General features: G+C 39.8%; 1 pseudogene; it reads right to left on the bottom strand.

Moving 5' to 3' along the window:
• Positions 1-8,852: 8,852 nt before the first annotated feature.
• LOC114018316 lies at positions 8,853-9,020 on the bottom strand (annotated as a pseudogene).
• Positions 9,021-11,261: the final 2,241 nt, after the last annotated feature.

Raw genomic sequence — 11,261 nt, 5'->3', positions numbered from 1 at the left:
AGATTTCTTTTGGCCCAATCCTCTAATTTGTCTAGGTCCCTCATTATTTCCTGCAGAACACCAGTTACAGCTGACTATCCTACATACTATATACCTCATATACCTATTCAGGATACATTTTCAGGGTCAAAGGAATGCATTTCATGTATGTTTATGTATTTATTACCAAGCACAGTGCTCACTACAGGGAGCAGTGCCACTAAAGTCAAGAGATCTACTCCCATTGTTCTGCACTGTGAACAGTACAGAACAATGCAGTGAAGTGGGCTAGCGAAAGGATCTGAGTCCTCGCCCCCACTTCCTTTACCCAGTGGCCTCCCTGCCCTTAAGGACTCCCCTTCCACTCTCCTGTCTGGCAGAGTTCTTGTAACCCCGACAAGGCTGGGCCCAGGATTCCTGGGGGGCTCGACCCCCAACCCTGCTGTGGTCACCTAGGACAGGGGCTAGGGTGTCCCCGCTCCAGGGTACTCTCTCTGCACTGGGCACTTCTCTGACCCACTGACCATTACATACAAGTTAAAGCAAATGCAAGTTATTTAATCAACAATTAATTTTAAAAAGAATAAGGAAAAATGGGAAAGGTTAAAGGAAACACATCAACCCACTCTGTGGCAGGGAAGATCACAAACAGTGCCTCTGGAAAGTCAGGGCAATTCACAGTCTGTTCCTTGTAAGGCCTAGGCCTTCTTCTCAGGCCCTGGCTGTGCTGTAGGGTTGCTGTGGGTTGGACTCTTGCTCTGGTGGTGGCCACACGCTCTCAGGATCTAAGTGGTAGGACCCTTCTTGCCAGTGTCGCCTCCGCCCTGTCGGGGTTACGATCCAAGCCTGGCCTGCAGAACCTTTTGGCTGAGGCGTCTCCCGGTGCTGGGCCCGCTGCCCAGGATCCCCCTCGGCCTCCCCAGCTGCTCACCACACCCAGCTCCGGACTGCTCCAGCCCCATCTCCACCACTCTGTCACAGCATTGCTGCTGCTGCTCTGCCTCCAGCTCCCTGGCCTGCTTCTCTGGCCCCTCTGCCTCTGGTTGCTACAGCTCTGCTCCCAGTGCAAGTCTGCTCTCTCTGGGCTGTGTCTCTGGCTTTGGGGCTGCAGCTCTGCTTCCAGGACAAGGTCTGCTCTCTCTGGGCTGCTCTTCTGGTCCCTCTGGATCTGGCACAGCTCTGCTCCCCAGCTTAGCTTGGGCCCCTGTTTTCTCCTTAGCTCGGCCCCACTCTGTCTGACCCAGGCAAGTCCAGCTCACACAGAGGACGGGACCTCCCTGGCCTCCTGACCCCCTGATTAGCCTGCCCGCCCTGTCATTCAGGCTGACCTGGAGCATTGGCCTCTCCCCATTATTTCTGGGGACTATCAGTCTCAGGGTCCTGATTTCCCATAGACCCTTCCCCTTTTAGTACTGGGAGCTAGCCAACCGAAACACCCCCACTGACTGTTAGTAAGGGAGCAACAGTCCCCTTACATTAAGAATGTGCCGGCTCAGCACACAGACAGGCATGATGTACTGGAATAAGCACATGGCTGGGAACCAGTAACTTCTGAGGTCTAATCCCAGTTTTTATGATGACCCTCTGGGCAGCCTTGACCAAATCACTTATCCTCTCAGTCTTGGTTTTGCCATTTCTGATATGGTAATAATGGTTATGGTAGCTAGTGATTGTAACCATATGTCCCTACGACGGTTACCCGTGTTTTAACTCCATTTTTTTGGGTCTTGCTGTTTATTATTCTTATTTATTATTACCCCAATCAGGGTCTCATTATGTTAGGTACTAAACAGACAAGAAGAATGACAATACCTACAGCTTACAGTCTACACATTAGGCAGGATGCAACAGGTGTGTACATGTGCATGTTTGTACATCATCATATATCTAGCACAGCACTGTGCAACATATTCACAACATTAACAACACAATTAATGTGTATCTATTCCCAAAATAATAGTAGTTATATATACACACACCCACACAAATATACATACATCTATATATAGAAAGTAAACAAATAAATCATCTGCTCTGGAGTGAAATTTTTCTTAGCTCATAGAAACACTCTCCAACCAATTAATACCATTTTTGTTCTGATTCTTCTCCCCAGTTTTAGGGCTTTATTTCTTATTTTTTTGTTTCTACTTTTAGCTCTCAAATTGGAAAGTTGCAGGTTTCCTGTTCACGTATTTGACCTTGCAATTTAACAACTCCCCTTTGAGAGAAAAATGAAACACTCGAAAACTGACAAGTTCTGAGTCATTCCATCTTTTTTCATTATCTTAGAGAAAGATTTCAAAAGAACAGGAATATTCCTGTTTCTATGTTTGTAAAACTCATATTCTAAAAAGGAGAACATTATTTGCAATTCACTCTTTGCATCAAATTTAAAATGAAGAAAAAGCACACACAAGTTCTTAAATGATCTTCCCCCCAATAGAATTAAAGAAGTCTAAAGCAATAATGGGATTAATTTACTCATATGAAGAGTCTCAAAAGTCAATGTGACTACTTGTGTGAGCCATGGGGACAGAATTTGGCTTCAAGTGTCTAATTTGCAAAGAATATACTATGTTTTGCAATATCTAAGGAAATCTTGAAATATGGTTAAAAGTAAACAAAGCATATATAAATTTTGCACTGGTTTTCACCATGACTTATATAGCCTTGTACAATTAAACAGAAACTATTATGTTCAGTTCTGGGCAGCTTGATATAGACAGACCAGAGGGAATTTAAAGAGAAACAGAAAAATGGAATTGGAGTGATAGACTTTCAAGGAAAGATTAAAAAAGCTAAATGTATTTACAATAGCTTAACGAAGCAGAAACTAAATGGGAACATGACAACAGTCTACAAATATTAGAAGAGTGTTAATACTGAAATGGGAAGCAATTATTTTTCATAATTAAGAAGCAATGAAACAAAATTAAAGGAAAAAATAGGCTGACTGTAATTATATTTTTCCTGAGAGTGAGGTCTGCTAGGCTATGTCTATGTCTAGAGCTCTCCTGCCGACAAAATAAAACTACCCCCAACAAGGGGCGGTAGCTTGGTTGACAGGAGAGCGTCTCCTGCCAACAAAGCACTGTCCACACTAGCACTTTTCATCAGTACCGCTTTTGCCAGTCAGGGGTGTGTTTTTTCACACCCCTGACTGACAAAAGTTTTACCAACAAAAGTGCAGTGTAGACATAGCCTTAGTCTGGGGAATTATTTCTCCAAGGAAAAGAGGAAATTCCCATCACTTGTCACATATAAAAATAGACTGTTGAAAACACAAATAAATGTAAATAAGGGACAATTTTACACTAGCGGAGAGATGAACTAGATAGATGATCCAAGGCCCACTGAATTCCACAGAAAGATACTAGTAGACTTAATGAGCTTTCTATCTGGTGGCTAGTAAGTCTTTTCCATCTGTGATTTTTATAAGTCCACAAAAAAATAGGGTACTTTCGTCCTCACTGTATTACAGCTACAGTTATTTTCTGCTGATACTTTTCTATTTAAGGTAAAGGGCATTTGACCCATTTTCAACCAGCGGCTAGCTGATCAACAGTTTTTGATGCAAAAATTACTGCTCAACTCGGACAAATGGTATAAAATCCTTAGACCCCATGAACCTGTCTCACTTTACTGAAATACGTTTTGACAATCCCAGGGTAGAATAAAAATACACAAAGGGGGTGCAAAGGGAAGGTGGAGTGAGCAGAGATGAAAAAATGAGCTTTTCAAGTTTGTTTTAACCTACATTTTATTCTTTACTGGCCACCAAAGCAAAATTTTAGTCTGATTTTTCATTCCAGTCTACTATACGTACACAGAATATACATATACCTACCAGTGAGGGCTGCCAGGAATACAGTTAGTCAGTACCTACACTGGCTGGCCTGGCCAAGCCCATTAGAGGACAAAAGCCATCTATAGTACTTGTTGAGCAGCCCTAGCCAGCTGCAGGTCCTCTGGCTGAGTGGGAAACTTGTGATGTTGCAACCTCTCCTGGACTGTTCCTTTCCCTAGCATTGAGGAAAATGATGCATCCCAAGGTTGGTTCTGACATATATAATATAATATTTTAAAAATGTTTTTCTTCTTCTAACAATGTACGGTAATTAGTTTTGTCAAGTGTTTAAAATATAGTGAAAAAGGGCAGTGTATTATGCTATGAAGGAGTTAAACATAGAGAACCAAATTCTGCTCTCAATTACAACTTGTGTAATCCCACTGATTCCAAATGTTTAAGATATTAATTGTAAGAGGAGCTGGAGGAAAAGTCTGGAGTCATTCTTGTTTGGCATTGCTTCTCATGTTACTAGTGTTAGGCACCCGCGGAGGCTGGTACTTTTGGTTTGGGGACCCCAGAGCCTCAAAGCTGATGTATGCATAATTGCTTATCCAAACTGTCCCCAGCTGAACTTTGTGGGTCTGGACAAAATCAGATCCAGGTCCAAACTAAACCTTGTCTTGGTATTACAAAACCAAAATTTACACTTCCTGATACATCCCTTGTTCACACACACACACACACAAACAAATTCAAGAATGAATTCATTGTGTATAAAATACATACGTATGCTCTTTTATATATTATATTCTCAGAGATCATATTTCTATATAATAAAACATTTTTATTTCAATTTAGTTTATTTGTTTAGTGCCAATAACATACTGAGGGCTGTACAATACACAAAAACTAAAGATAGCCCCCGTCACAAAGAGCTTCCAGTTTATATACAGGTCTGTACAGACATAGCTAATAAACAGAGAATATTTGCCATTAGTTAACACGAAGTAGTATGTGAGATGTAACAATTAATTTCTGTTCTAAGCATACAAAAACATGAGGTCAAGCTGCTGAATCCTAAATATCCACCATATGACAATTGATGGCAAATGTTGACTTTTTCATAGCTACTACTGGACTCAAATGTGTATAATAGGATAGGAGGCTAATATGGTGACAGTACAGTTGCCAACTTTCAAGCGGTAAATAAGCACCCTGACTTTCACAATAAGCCAAAAATCAAGCTAATCCCATTTCCAAACAAGGCCAAAACAAACCAATCCCTAAGAACCCCAACACTCTATGTGACTAGATCCCCCCGGCATGCAGTCTGGGACTGTGGTGGGCCTGTTGTGTACCCGTGACTCTCTCCCCCACTTGCCCCTGCTTGCCGGGAGCCAATAAAAAAAAAAGAAGCAACAAGCAACAAGTCAAAAAACTAGCCAACAAGCAACTCACAAGCTAATTAAGCCAAAAACAAGCCCAATTTCTGTGTTTTTTTCACGGGTTTGGCATGTCTGGTGACAAGTAATACCCAACATGGATTTCTCAAAAATAAAACATGACAAACCAACCTAATTTTCTTCTTTGACAGGGTTATCGGCCTAGTGGATTGCGGGGGTGGGGTGGGAAGCAGTAGGTGATATATCTTGATTTTAGTAAGGCTTTTAATACAGTCCTACATGACATTCTCATAAACTAACTAGGGAAGTATGATCTAGATGAAATAATTATAAGGTGGGTGTACAACAGGTTGAAAAATTGTACTCAAAGAGTAGTTATCAATCAATGGTTCTCTGCCAAACTGGGAGGATGTGTCTGTTGGGGTCCTGGAGGGGTCTCTCTTGGGTCCAGTACGATTCAACATTTTCATTAATGACTTGGATAATGGAGTGGAGAGTATGCCTATAACGTTTATGGAGAACACGAAGCTGGAAAGGCTTACAAGCACTTTGGAGGAAAGGATTTGAATTCAAAACAACCTTAGTTCATTAATTAGAGAAATAGTCTGAAATCAACAAGATGGAAAAAAATCAAATGCACAACTACAAATTGGGAAATAATGGGCTAAGTAGTAGTACTGCTGAAAAGGAGCTTGGAATAATAGTGGATCACACAATGAATACGAGTCAACAATGTGATGCAGTTGCTAGAAAGGCAACTGTCATTCTGGGGTGCATTAACATGAGTGCTGTATATAAGACACAGGAGGTAATTGTTCCACTCAACTCAGCACTACTGAGGTTTCACCTGGAGGACAGAGTCCAGTTCTGGGTGCCACACTTTAAGAAAGATGTGAACAAACTGGAGGGAGTCCAGCGGAAAGCAACAAAAATAATGAAAGGTTTAGAAAACCTGACCAATGAGGAAAGGTTAAAAAAACTGAGCATGTTGTTTAGACTTCAGAAAAGATGATTAAAGGAGGAACTGATGACAGTCTTTAAATTTGTTCAGGACTGTTATAAAAAGGACAGTGATCAATTGTTCTCCACCTCCACTGAAGAGAGGATAAAAAGTAATTGGTTTAGGCTACTTCTACACTTGGCACTGGGGATGTGATTCCCAGCTCATGTAGACATACATGCACTAGCACTCATTGAGCTAGCATGCTAAAAATAGTAGTGTAATTGGGGTAGCATGGGCAGCAGCTAGTGGCAGTATGCGCTAGCCATGCTGAGTACATACTCGGGGGCTTCAGGTAGGTTTGTATTCAACACGACTAATCTGTGTCGCCATTTGGCGCTGCCAGTGCTACCCCAGCTGCACCACTATTTTTGATGCAGTAGCTCAATGACAGCACAAGTATGTCTACATGAGCTGGGAATCACACCCCGTGCTCCAAGTATAGACATATCATTAATCTGCAGCAAGGGAGATTTAAGTTAGATATTAGGGGAAAAATGAACTATAAGGATTGTAGTTGAGTACTGGAATAGGTTATTAAGGGAGGCTGTGGAATCCTCATCATGGAAAGTTTTAAAGAACAGGTTAGACAAACACCTGTCAGGTATAGTCTAGCTAGTTTCTGTAACTTTCTGCATATAAAACACTGAAATAGTCTTAACATTTGACAAAAACAACAAAGAATGTACGTAGAGGGAAAAACTGTTGAGGAAAATATCAATTTACACATAAACATAGATAATGTGTTTTTGAAGATTTAAACATCCCATTTAAATTTCCGGTGACTTCGGTTTGTTTCCATACCCAGCCTGATGACTATTTGTTACAAAATACAGTTACTACCATTGTCATGAAACAACATTTTTGTACCACTCTCTCTCTTATATTTTGTTTGTGTTACTTTTGAGCAAATGTTTATGAATCAACTTATATTAAATCTCTCAGACATAATACTTTACAAATAGCCTATGAAAATTATAATGTGTTCTCCTAATTAGTTGATCATCAAACTATAATCATTTCAGGATAAATTACGCTATGGGTATTACAAAACAGTAATGAAGTGCTAGTGTCTGGGTTTTTTTGTTTTTTGTTTCCGTGTGATGCATATAGATGAGAAAGGCAAAGCAGGTTTGCTTTCACTTTAACCTGATTGCACGTAGCAAGCAAATATGAGTATTCCCAACCTCAGAACAAAAGCTCTGGTTTCAACCGAGCATTTTATCAGAGATGGGGTTTCTCATGGTGAGGAATCATTTGCCTTTGTCATCTTTGACCCCACTTTGTCTTCATCAGGTTAATTTTTCAATAAAAACTTTTATAATTATCTTCAAAAGAGAAATAATCTGCTGTTTTAAATGTCTCTGAAATGGTGTTCACAGAAGTTAAACCACAATCCTGAAAAAAGACCAATATTCCCTCCCCTCTTATTGAACATAAATGACTGGCATCCCGATATTAAAAATCTTATGATACAAGTGGACTAATATTCAAATAGATTAATTGCCCTAATAAAAAATGAAAAACTGGTACTCAGAACTCATAATATTCTACCCGGATACAGTGTGATGGCATGCATAATTAGGCTGAAAATTCGAATGATATTCTATTGTGACATCTGCCAGCTAATATAAAAGAAATTAAAAATGCATAACTTAAAACACATAGAAAACCTTCAGAACATTGCAGGCCTTAAAATTCATTAAAAAAAAATAGAAGCAGTGTTCAAATACTTTATAAAATGTGGACTCTAATATCACTTTTATGTTTTGTTTTTGGGGCTATTTAAGAAGAAGTCCTTGTTTATATGGGTTTTACTTGATTAGGTTCCCTGTTTATACATGAACCATGGCAATTTCAATTTGCATTTCATAGACATGGCCCTCGTAAAGCCTTGCTTAAGATTTTAGCTCTGAAGTAATTATGCTTTATAATACATTTGGGCCCTCAAGTTTGAATGAGGTCGGCATGGCTGATTAGCACACACTGGATTCATTTCACAAATGCATTGGACTTCTTCCACTGTGTCATAAAACGAAGAAAATGTCAAGTGATGATGAATTTAGAATTTTAATAGATAGCAATTAATCTTTTGTCGCTCTTTTCCTAAATGTGGACGTAACATATCTACGTTCCATCCTAATTATAAGACTGGGTGTAACAGTGTAATCTGTCATGCAAAACAGCTGTTTCTGGATCCTCTGTTATACTGAAGTCAAGGAACTGAAGCGGGGATACATTTGGAGCTAGAGAACACTGACATATAATAAACTACATTGAAAGTTTTTTCTCATATGAGCCTGTAAGAGATGAAGCCAGCATAAAAGAGCTATTTAGAAAGTTCTTTTAAATACTACTATGATAGTATGCACTCTTTGGCTTTCTGAATATCAGTGGTTTTGCAGGTTCATGTTATAATGACAGTGTAGTATAAAAGGCCAAGTTGTTCTCTTAGCCTTCGTTCCAAGTGCACTCTGACCAGTTTGAACAAATTACCATGTAACAGAGTTAAATCTATATTAAGGTAATTTATTAATTTAATAATACCATGAATACTGGCATGAATCAAAGGTATTGATCGTTTCAATACGCAAGGTTGTAGCAATCATCAGTGACTAGTACATAGGCCCAGATCCTCAAGGTATTTAGGCTCCTAATTTCCATTGAAATCAATGCCTAAATCACTTTGAGGATCTGGGCTATAATGCTTTACATTTTTCAGAGTGTTGTACAAATACTAACAAACTAATTAATTCTCACAAAACTCTGAGAGATAGTTAAGTATTATTCAACTAGCAATAATCACGCCTCAGATTAACCTCATTGGCGATGATACTGGCAGAGGAAACTGGCACAGAGCAACTGCAGGCTCCACAATGTCCACTATGGACTTCAATTTGCTTTTGAGTTTACATGGAAGGCACACAGATACTGTGACGATGGGTGACAGTACAAAGCCCTAAGATAGATAGGCCGGTCAAGGGCCAGATTGTATCACAATCTATACTGGCGGGGGTGAGGGGGGGGAGAGAGCACCATTTTGTGGGAGATCAGGCAGGCATTATGCCTCTGGAGGTGGCTTGAAGTTATCTATAGTTGTAGCAGCTCAGCACAGCTCTACCTTAGCTCTAACTGGCAAACAGGAGGAGGAGAAGATCAGATCAGAATTTCACCACTGGAAGTCATTGGCAGTACTCTGATGTGAAAATATTCACAGAAATGTTGCTGCTCCTTTGGAATCTAGCTGTGCCTAGGTATTAGGTTGCTAAAAAAGCATCACAGAAGGAGGCAGGATTCAGGGATTAAGGCCAACATTTTCACATCAGCAAGTGATTTTGGGTGCCTCAATTTCTGGGTCCCCAACCTGAGACACCTCAGGCCTGCTTTTTGAAAGGTGTGAAGCACCTGATGTTCCTATTAATTTCAACTGGAATTATGAGTGCTCAGAACCTCTGAGTCTTCATTGTTTCAAGTCAGGCACCGAAAAATGCATAACACAATTCCATTGTTTGTTGGTTTGTTGCTCCTATTGAGTTTTAATTAAAGTGAAATATCTAAGTTCTTTCTACCTATGGATAAGAGCATTAAATAAAATATGAATGTGCCGAAATGAAATGTAGACACATGCCATGGTTTGTCATTTTAAAATATATTATTCATATCACCATCAGCAGTCTCGCAGGCTGGAATCAACCTTTTTCAGCTGACATGCATAGCTCGGGCTTCTTTATGCCTTGGCCATCTAATTTTTAAAAATATGGCTAATAATTAGTGATGGTCAAACTCAGGCTTTGGAGGCTTAATGTTGATAGGCATCCAAAAGTTAAAATGTTCATCCAAATTTACCAAGAGCTGGGGAGCCCTCACCAAACCAAACTCCCTCCGATCCCATGCGAAAGACCTTTCCAACAGGCCTTGTTGTCTATCTGCCCCATTGTCCTTTCAATGGAGGAGACTAATCAATTGACCTGCTTATCCTTATGCTATTAGGGTTTATCATTACCTTGAACCACATGCAGTCAATTACATCAGTTCAAGATATTAAACTGATAACAACAGATACTACACTTGATCTTAGTCAAAGTAGGTTAAAAATGCTATACCCCAGAATAGAAGTGTTTCTCAGCAACTGACACTGGTTTAACAACAAACACAAGATGCAGGACAACAGTGAACCGGACCTTAGATCATCTTCAGGGCTTCTTGATCCAGGTGAGAAATTATGGGTGGTGGATGGGGACCCTTCTCACCAAATATTTTTTTCTGCAAGAAGAGGTTCTTTTGAGGTTTGGTTTGAGGTAGCTGTTGTTTGAACTGCCACATTGACCCTTGGTAAACATAGTTACACCATAGTACCTACATACTGTAGCTACAGTTAAAATACTGAGAGTTTTGCTTGCAGTATATTTTTCATTTATTCACCACTAAGGCCCTCTCACTGAAATCTATAATGTTAGGCAGCTAAATACCTTTGAGGATTTGGCCTAAATAACAATGAGGTTTGGATATATCTGAGGTGATTCAGCTAATTTCTAGTTATCCCACAGAACACAGCTTCCAAAGAATTTCACGTTGCCTTCCATTCACTGTTCACTCTAATATTCATACAACCATGCAAACTGTGAGACATTTTGTTTTTGTTTTTTGAATGCAGAAACGTAAAACTTTTTAAAATCCTGAAAGAAAGAAAGAAAGAAAGAAAGAAAGAAAGAAAGAAAGAAAGAAAGAAAGAAGAGATGGGATTTCACTTACAATGACCCCAATCCTGTAAACTGTCCAACAGCGACAAACGCTTATGCCCGCAAGAAACCTCGCTTAAATAACTGGGAGTCTGTAGGAAGAGAACAGGCCTGTAAGTCTCTTCTTAGAGGATGGGAGGAAGTACTGCTCTACTCTCAGTAGTTTACATTGGGGGGGAATGAAGGGGAAAATAATAGACCTTTCGTGTTGTTGCTTGTTTCTGTCATTTGGCCATTCAGAACCCAACAACTCAGTGTAATCACCTGTTTTATGTACTATGCTCATTCCAAGCTGTTGTTTTTAGTTTACATTAGCATATGGATGCACTCAAGTTAGGACACTCAAACAA

This window comes from Chelonia mydas, chromosome 8, assembly GCF_015237465.2.
Source record: "Chelonia mydas isolate rCheMyd1 chromosome 8, rCheMyd1.pri.v2, whole genome shotgun sequence".
In the NCBI taxonomy this organism is placed as follows: domain Eukaryota; kingdom Metazoa; phylum Chordata; order Testudines; family Cheloniidae; genus Chelonia; species Chelonia mydas.
This window is presented reverse-complemented; position numbering and strand designations above follow the sequence as displayed.